Consider the following 10,317-nt stretch of genomic DNA (forward strand, 5'->3'; position numbering starts at 1 on the left):
AACTGTTCACATCATTGAAACACTCTAACACAGCAGCTCGGCTTCCAGTGCACCCTGGTCTCAGCAGGAGGTATATCTGTGTGTCGTCCGCACAACAGTAGAAGGTTATGACGGGCTATAACGTGTCCTAGAGGGAGCATATAAAAAGAAAACAGAATGGGACCTAGAATAGAACCTTGTGGTTCCCCCAAATGACCTATGGTGACCCCAAAGGTTCTATCTAAAAGATAAGAATAAAACCAATCAATTGCCGTGTCTGTGATGCCAACCCAGGTTTTAAGACAATCAATTAAAATAGTGTGATCAATGGTATCAAATGCAGCACTCAAATCTAAAAGAATTAAAATGATGCTCTCTCTTCTATCAGAGGCTAAAAGAAGGTCATTAGAGACTTTGAGGAGAGCTGTTTCAGTGCTGTGTAGTGCTTTAAAACCAGACTGAAATTTCTCAAAGATGTCATTTTCATCTATAAAACCTAAAATCTGATTAGAAACAACTTTCTCTAAAACTTTGGATAAAGAGGGAAGCTTTGAGATCGATCTAAAGTTGTTAAAATCGTCAATGCTTAAATTTGGCTTTTTTAAAAGAGGTTGGACCACAGCATGTTTAAAACAAGGAGGGACAACACCTTCTGACAAGGACAGGTTAATGATGGATAAAATGCTCCACCCAACTGTGTTAAAAACACCTTTGAGGAATTTGGTGGGTATGACATCAAGACTGTATGTGATTGTTTTCATGTGAGATAAAACATCAGCTAAAGAAGAGAGAGATAAAGGAGTAAAATTAATAAAACAATTAAAACACTTGGGAAAATCTCTTCTTACAGTAATGGTGTGACTCAGAGCAATTATCTGATTTCTTATGTCATTGACCTTTTTAACAAAGTGATTTAAAAACAGTTCACACAGTTCTGTAGATGCTACATTAAAATGACAGGGCTTGGGGTTAGTAATTGAGTCTAAAACCTTAAATAAAACTCTAGGATTGGATTGATTTTGTGTAATAATGTTAGAATAAAAAGCTGTCCTCGCTTCTTTGACTGCTTGTTGATAGGATTTAAGACTTTCTTTCCATGCGAGATAAAATACATTTAGCCTGGACTTTTTCCATCTTCTCTCATTTTGCCTGCAAATCCTCTTTAACAATTGGGCATGCTCATTGAGCCAGGGTTGGGAAATTAGGTTAGGCTTTCTCTCTTTAAAAGGAGCAACAATATTTAAAATAAAGTTTGAGGTTTGATAAAAAGAAGAGACCAGCTCTAGGGTTAGGGTTCAATGAGTGATGCACAGTCTCCTTGAGATCCAAGTCTCTGTTAAAATCAAAAAACTATTGTGCCCTTTGTCTTTAGTAATGAGCAGAGATGCTCTCACCTTTTGTGAGTAGTCATTTTGTGTTGTGATTTGTATAGTTGGAGTAGATTGTGTTTATAGGCAATTAAGAGAAAGCTTTACATTAGAATTTATTAAGTAGAATTGTGTATAGTGTTTTGGTTAAGTTTCCTTTCAGATAATTGTAAATAGTCATTTTTATTTTGTTTATATAACCAAATTTAGGACACCTTCTGTTAATTGGTTTTCCTTTTCTTAATATAACCGAATTTAGGACACCTTTTGTTGCTATTTGAGTAGTCGGAACCTGGGTCTGTTAATAAAATTTTGTTAACTGTTTAAGTTTTGTCCGGCTTTGTTTATCGACCCGAACACCCTAGACCTAAAAAGAGGGTCATAACACTGAGCCTGTGAGAGCAAAATAAAAAAGGAGGGAGTTGTGTTAAGTGATGAGTGTAATCATTTAAATACAACTGTGCCCCCTCGAAAGATCAGAAACAGATAAAGAGGGCCCCTAGACCCCAGCAACCAACAGCCACCACTGAGCATGGAACCGATTTACCCGCTGCAGGGGTTGACCACTCAACCTCCCAGAAGATGACACAGAAAGGTCCATAACAGGGCGCTCACGGCCATGGAGCAAAGGCTGCAGGGGGTAAAGGGACAATTACCCACTGGCCCCATCAGGGACCCAAGCGTGAGTCAAGTGCAGGACCCAGATACCAAATGAATAGATGGATAAAGATTTTTCCTTAGGTCACTCTGGGAAAAGGTCACTTACAAAGTCATCTCCATAAATAAATATCAGTGTATGAATATGCAGATTGTGTTGACAGTGAGTAATATATTTGATACTGGAACCTTGTTTTTGTTTTTCAGGATTGAGGATTGAGGACTGTTTATGTGAATGTAAGGTGGGGGGGGGGGGGGGGGGGGGGGGATGTTTGTGAATTTTCCCCTAAGCGGGTGATACCGATAGCCTAACTTTATAAAATGCATAGTTGTAACAGTTAGACAGAGAACACTAAAGGGGATACAGCGCTGAATGACTCCTTGTTATTGCAGACACAAAAGAAGAGTCTAAGTTGAAACACACAGGACCATCTACGAAAGACTTTTTTTTTTATTTCACACAGATGCTGTATGTTCATTCCTGTGAGATGTAAGCCCAAATGTGTAACAAAACATTATATCAGGGGCAATAGCTTTTTCCTGTCAAATAATTCATTTGTAAACAAGCAGAACATAAAATTCAAGTTTACTCTTTTTCTTTAATTGAAATATTTACATTGTATAATAAAAAAACTGTACTTCAATATGTATTGTGAGTCACAATTGCATAATTCAAGTCATCCAAATCCTTTTTTTCCCTATGCAAATTACACAGACCTGCTTCTTTGAAACTGTTTCTTCACAGTCCAATAGAAGCAGATGGTGGGGAACCTCTCTCTGGAAAATATCTTTTTTAACCCAACAACATCACAGCTGCTATATTGTCTTGTTCTCAACTCAACTGAGTACATACTGTGCATACCACTGTTTTTCTTTTTCTTAGGGGCATTTTAACATGTGGGCCTGTTCTGCAGATAAATTACCTGACAGACTTCACGGGAGTAACATTGACACAATGCATAATAAAGGGAAAGAATATTTGTCAAATACTGGTGTGAGAAGACCATTTAACTGACTTTAAAGCCACAAGATATGAGACACTGTATTCTAGAAGGTTGCCAAGTCTCCCTGAGGACATACTTTTAATGCCCTTTTAAGTTTTATTGAGTTCCCTGTAATAGACTTGGCTTGACTTCTGCAGCAGATATAAGGCGAACACAAGGGCATACGCTGTAGATGTCCTGCTTTTACTCTATGCTTTTTGAGTTACTATAGTGCTCCATGATTACTTTTCATATATTTTACCTCCCCAAAAAAAATCTATTAAAAGAAAGCAGAGGTTAGTCTTTGCTCCAGTTTGAATTTTAAAAGAATTTGACATATAATTTAATCTATCAATGCCCAGTATATCCAATTTTTTATTATTATGCCCACAAGTAGTTTTATTAGAGATTTTCCTAAATGTCAAATAACATTGCTGAAATATGAAGATTTTCTTGTAATCACAGATGGCCTCTTCACTAACTGTAGACAAATGGTATTCCCTAAAGTACAAGTCTCATCACATCATTAACTGCTTTAGCAACGGCTGACAGGCTAGTCGCAGATGGTAAATGCTCAAAGTGTACAGGAAGATCATGTGGAATATAAAAGAGAAGAATAACCATTTCAAGTCAAAATTCATTGTACTTTTTATTGAAGAAATGAATGCATTGGATATACCTCCGCAGCTAGAGATAAACTATATGATCAGAGTGGGAACAATATGTATTAGCCTGAAATCAGATTTCCTGCTGATAAACTGATCCATCCACTCCCTGAGTGTACCAGGCAGTGGATGAGAGGTACTTTAATTGTTGTCTGAGTAATTCCCATTGGGACATGCTGGGTACATAATGCAGAGCTAATTGATTGGAGCTACTCCCAATTGGTAGGGATTCTGGAGCCTGTGTTAATAAACCAGAGAAATCCCTGGTTGTATGGGAAAGTTCAACCTGAAGTGCAAGCCAATAAATCTTTTCTTCTCCAAAAACTGTCTGAGTTTGCAGTATCACTGCAGTGCTGCCAGCTGTAACCCCGAGAAGGGACTAATCTGCATGTCAAGCAAAATGATGTAAGAGAGGTCAGCAAAACAGTAAATGAGTCAACTCCTGCCTTGGCAAATTTGTCCCCAAAACCACACAGTGATTAACCTCACCCTCAGGATGTAAATCAGCCTGGCAGGGATTTTATTTAAAAAAAAAAAGAAAGAAAAGAGGCTCGTGCTGTGCATGCTGTGCATGCACCAACTCATATCCTGGCTATCGCTGCATCATTTAACAAGAGGAAAGGCTGGCACTGTGGCCAGTTTGGGACATTTGCACTCAAAACTGATCTGTTAGCCAGATTGGAAGGACTGTTTGCTCAACTATTTACTTTTTTTTCCTTACAATTGGCCAGGAGTCTCAAATTTATTCCCTATTGTGCTGCACTGATGGCAAATCAGTTCCCCATCTGGCAGCCAAAGACTCACTAGCTCTGAGTCCAAGAAACCCTCTGAGATAATTGATAAAAAATACAGCTTTGCCACCTGTTTTTCTTACAGTCATATTCAACCATGTAATTATAGTCTAAATTAATAATTCTACACCTTGCGAACATGGAAACACTAAGAATCCCAACTAATCTGTCATTAGAAGACAAACTAAATCAATTAGTCAATAAATATGAATAAGTAGAACATGTAAGCTTTGCATTTTACATAAATGGAAAAGTAATATTTCCCAATTTTCTTTGATGTTGGCCTCATTCTCAGTTTTAAGTAATTGTTTCTTATTTTGTCGCGAAGTGCTCACCACCTTGGGTGAGACAACCTGCATCACCTTGAACGCTGATTGCTTGTAAGAGATAAAAAAGAGCCATTGTCAATTGATCTTCAGTACAATAAGTTAGCATGGCAGAGCCTTCAACACTTAAACCTAGAAATTTGTTATTCTGACAGTAGTTTTGTACTGGTTGACAACTAGTTATTTTTTAGGTCTTGAATAGTTTGAACTAGGAAGATGAAGAAGAGCACTGTACAGAGAATAAATCCAGAACCAATGACCCACAACTCTTCTTCTATGTAGTATGAATTTTGAATGAAAGATGCTATTTCTACCTTCAAACATACAGTCACTGGGCCACAAAAGGGCAAAACATATATGTTGTTTGTTGCTCTTTACTTCTTTGAGAAGGCACTTAGTTGCTGCCTTCGCTTGCTCCAGCAGCCACCGTCGTCTAATCTCAGCTCTCCAGGGGAATTACCTTCTGGCATCTGGATACAATAAAAGTTTGAATTATTTATCAAATTTAGTCTGCAAGAAACATCCACAACTCAATCAACTGTCACAGCAGTGTGCCAAATAAGACTCTGCATTCGACTAATCAGATTTCTTTCCGTTGCAGGCAATTTGCTGCGATAGGATACGTCTGAACGAAGCTGAGAAAAACACACCGCAACAAGAAGATTAACCCAACATGCATCTGAGTCGGACCAGGATATCGAAATGGAAGTTTAAAAAGTCCTATGTTTTTTGTTTGTTTTTTTTTATTGTTGTTTTTTTTTTTGTTGTTTGTTTATTTTTTGCAGACAGTTTGTGTGCATGTTTCACAGCTTTCACAGGAGTATTCACATTTGGACTGATTAGCTGATGTCGCATGCGCTGCTGTCTAGACAACGCTGCAGCAAGGAAAAAGAACAACAAAAACTAAGAAGGAACTAAGACATGTTTGTGCTCCAGAAAATATGCAAATTTAGCAAAAATATGTTAATTTTCTAGGACATGAACAAGTCTTCTTTGTTGAGCCTCTCTTTGAAGATCACTAAATAATCCCACATGGTATTTACTGGATGTTTTACTTAGGTAATCCGGGGGGGGGGGGGGGGGTAAATTAATATGATGGAGACTGAACATTGTATGAATAGTGCAGCCCTTTTGTGAAGATCAAAGGTTTTAGTGTTACTTAGCTGAGGTGCAAGGGCTGTATTTTTCTCCACATATCAAAGACAAAAAAGACAGGAGAATAATGTCTTTGTCACTCACTGAAGGTCTCATCTGAATCAAAGCTGAAAGCAGGTCTAGTGTGTGGGAGAGGTGAAGAAAAGAGTTTTTGGTATTATATGAATAAAAGTAGAACAGTATGAACCTTGAAATTAATTTGTTTACAGCTTTGCAAGGATCAAAAGCAGACTAAGGACATCTTTTCATAAACTAAATCCCTTAGGTTGTCACAAATAAATTAATAAAAAAAATGTTTCATCTTTGCACTGTTGAAGCTTGTAATAATGTAATTCTCATAGAGAGAGTTTGACCCAAAATATCCAGGTCATCTTTTTTGTCTTGTGTTCTTCAAAGATAGATGAAGTCATGCATATAAGAGGGAACGTCTTCCCCAAGCAGGGCTTCTCACTTATTAAAAGATCAATCAAATATTTATAAGACAAGCATGCCGCTCACAAGAGAGTCGAACATGCTCATAAATTTTCACTCATGTAGCAGTTTAACCATAAATGATTCTGTCTGCTTGACTAAGTCTTTGCTGAAAGTCTTAAACAATTCAAGACTCCTTCCATTTAAAGCAAAGACAAACCCTGTGAAGACAATTATTCATTCAAAGCAGCACTCGCTCCTGAGGTGCTTCATCTGCTAATGTGCGCTGAGTGATTTTTCATGCACTGTGGTTGGCTTGTAATTCAGGGTTTGAAAAACTCTGAGTGGGAAAACCCAATTAGGACGGCAAGAAGGACATGTAATCAGAGTCTGTCAAAATGTAATAGAACGCCAAAGGAGCAGATTTTCATCAAGATCGTCCTGGGAAGCACATCTTGCCTCAAAAAGAGGACATAACAATGTTATATGGTGGCTTAATTACTGTATGCAACTGTATACTGTATTACTGAACGACGACTGATTTAATGTGTTTGTCTAAACTTTCAACTTTTCATAATTTAGGTAGAGCCCTTAAAAATTTTATTTTCCCAATCAGGATTTTTTTTTTAATTGAATTGTGTTCTACATCGTTGGTTGAAGGACATTGAAGGACAGTTGTATTAATCATTATACTATACACAAGATTTTAGATTTGTTGTTTTTGTTCTGTTTCCTTTTCATGATTTCAAGTGGGATAGATTCAGCTGATGAATTCTGTCTGCAGTCAAATTACGATGTAGAAAGTGGGAGATCATGCTGGTGCTGCACCACTGCCATGATCCCCCGTGGAACAATAAACTTTTACATTCATCAGGAAAACTCTCAGGAGTCGGATAAGCTCTATTCTTTGTCTTAGGATCTCTCTCTTGCCAAGAATACTTACCTGTACACTCATCTGTTATCTTCTCCTGCAGCCTTCACTGTTTTCCTCCATCCTGAATAATCATCTACAGCCCCAGCAACTTCCATGATTTAGGAAACCTTTTATTATTATTTGAGGAGATTCTGGTCCACCATCCAGCTGCTTTTGAGGGTGAAGCAGTGCTCCATCAGCACTGTGTACAGTGGGGATGGGGGACTGCTGACTTTGACTCAGGACATTGTGGGTCAGTGGAAAGAATACTTCAAAGACCTCCTGAATCCCACCAACACACCTTCTGATGAGGAAGCAGAGTCAGGGGACCTAAGGGTTGGGCTCGCTTCTCTCTGGGGCTGAAGTTGCTGAAAAAATGCTCCTCAGTGGCAGAGCCCAGGGGTTGAATGAGGTCCGCCCCAAGTTCCTCAAGGCTCTGGATGCTGTGGGGCTGATATATAGTGACTCGTGGAAAAAGCTAAGAAAGAAAAGCAATTGCGATTTTGAAGGGGAGAGCTAAGCACTATTTACCGTGTGCTGCCCAGAGCGAGCCTGTGGGCACAACACACAGATAACAGCAGGAATAAATGATGTCTCGTAAACATCAAAAGGAAATGTTTTATAATATGCTTGACACCTTTTTCATCATTTGGACGAATAAAATATTGTGTGGCTTTTCGAAGTTTTAACTTGGCCTCCAAAAGATTATTTTTATCCTTGAAATATTTTTTTTGGGCTGTTTTAAAACATTTTTCCTTACATGTGTGAACAGTAGAGGGTGTGCATTTACAATAAGAGAGACTATCCACTGTCAAGTGAGGATAAAAAACTCCTACTCCACCTTGTTCATGGGTTTAATGGTCTCTTCATCACTGAAAGAAAATCTGCGTTGCATTATTTGAGTAATACAAGTACCCAGATACAGATATATTCATGGTTGCTGCAAAACTGTAAATGACTGTATCCATGTGAAGAGGTTAGAAAACAGCCAAATCCTCAAATCCCAGGTGAGCTTTCAATTCACAGGCTTGCACAGCTCATGAAGCTAATAGCAGAGCAGAGGAGCGACAGTTTTTGTGCTCATTGACTATGCATGAGCATCTGGTCAATGTGGATGTGTTATCTGATCACTGTGCGATCCCTGAGCTAGTCCTGATGTGTTTCCTTGAGCACAAAATAAACATGCAGACTTGCAGAGCAGCACGCAGAGCTACACTCTACACCCACATCTGACATCAGCAATACAAGCAGTTGGAAAACGTGGTAGTTTCAAATATTGGAAAAACGTTGATAGGTGTAATACCCACTGTTGAAATCTGTGAATGTTTCTCTTAAGGGTAGAGAAGAAAGCATGTCAACAAATCAGTTTCTAACAGGGCAGTACCCTGTTGACACTCATTTACTTTTATGGGAAACCTTTCCTTTTGTCCTCCTTAAATTCTGAGGTCATATTTCACCTTACTGAGTCCATAATATAAACTAAAATAAATGTAGTTGTAACTACTCTGCATTGGATGCAATATATATTTAGCATGAGACAGTAACCATCATTTATTTGCAACCCCCTATCTTCTTCCCAAAGCGGGATGCTGCCCCTCGCTCCTTCTTCTGTTGCTCATCTTGTAGCCGAGCTTGTCTAGGATCACTGCATTTCCAGCCCTCCAGCTCTCAGATGTTCGCTTTCTCCCCCTCTAGATGTGATGCAATCATTGTTTCGTGACTCTAGCCCTTTTCACACATTAATTGTGCATAATTCGTGTGAAAAGCTTTATCCTTGTTAAGCTGCATGTGTTTTTACACATATTGAGCAGGCATTGTAAAATGAGCATTTACTTACTGATCATGGAATCTTTCTTTATACTACATGCTGCTATGGATGCCAAATTTACATTTCAGATACAGTAACTCTCCCAACCAATAGAAGGTTATAGGTTAATAGCTTGTTTGGACTTGCATGAACGAATATCTGGCGGATTAATATTTGGGAGTAGGGCAGTCTTGAGAGTATCCTGGTCTACTCTGGCTAGCGAGGTGTGTTTTACAATGCTTGCTCCAACACTTGTAGACTGCTTATTAACTTGGTGACAACCTTTCTTCCTCAGAGGGACAGTATCCTCTTACTTTCACACATTACATCGGTGTAGAACAAAGGTGAATAATGTTTTTGTTGCTTTTTCACATTTTGCATTGTTGAAAATATTACTTTGATAGTGATAAAAAGCTTAAATGGTAGATTTTAGTATAAATTTCATCTATACAATGTATATATTTTAGCAAAAGACAACTAATGTGAAAGTCATCAAAGCCAAAAATAATGCCATTAAACTTATGATTGGTTTTTTTTTTGTTTGTTTGTTTGTTTGTTTTTTGTTGCCATCCTATCCTGCACATCTGTTTGTTCTCATTTCCATGTCTCACTTGCCAGAGTAAACCACAGTAGATCTACCTCAAAGTCTTTCCCCACACCACACTAATCATCTTGTTCCACTGTCATCATCTCCCAGATCCATTTCCTCTTCAATAAACAGCTGATTTGCATATTATTTGATGATGTAAAAGTTTTTTTTTTTTCTATAATTTAGCAGAGAAAAGACGTGATGTAGAAATGTGACACATACACTAAAGTTCCTGATGTATAAGGTCTTCCAAGCACAGCTTGAGTATAGAAGTTAAAAATAATACTGACAGGCTTTTTTGGATTGGTCTTCTTTTAAAGTCACTGCTTCACCCTCTGGTTGGAATTTTTCAGTAGATTCAATGAGGCAATGTGAGTTTTCAGGTGATCTAGACCCTCCCTGTAGGTTTTTCCTTTTATGACTGTAGCCCTTTATAATGTTTGAAGACATGTTATTCATCTTCTTCACAACATGATTTAAATGTTGTATCTAAGTCCACAGAGGAAGAACCGCTGAATGAAAATTAGATCTTCCTTATAGCTAAATCCATTAATATACGCTATTATGTCTGTGTGAGAAATTATCTGTGATTTATTAGTCCCCCATCATTTATCTGAGCAAATTTCATCTTAAGCTGGATGGAGGTCATTTTGTATCCTCGTGCAGTTACATAA

Source organism: Melanotaenia boesemani, chromosome 21 (assembly GCF_017639745.1).
Source record: "Melanotaenia boesemani isolate fMelBoe1 chromosome 21, fMelBoe1.pri, whole genome shotgun sequence".
Taxonomy (NCBI): domain Eukaryota; kingdom Metazoa; phylum Chordata; class Actinopteri; order Atheriniformes; family Melanotaeniidae; genus Melanotaenia; species Melanotaenia boesemani.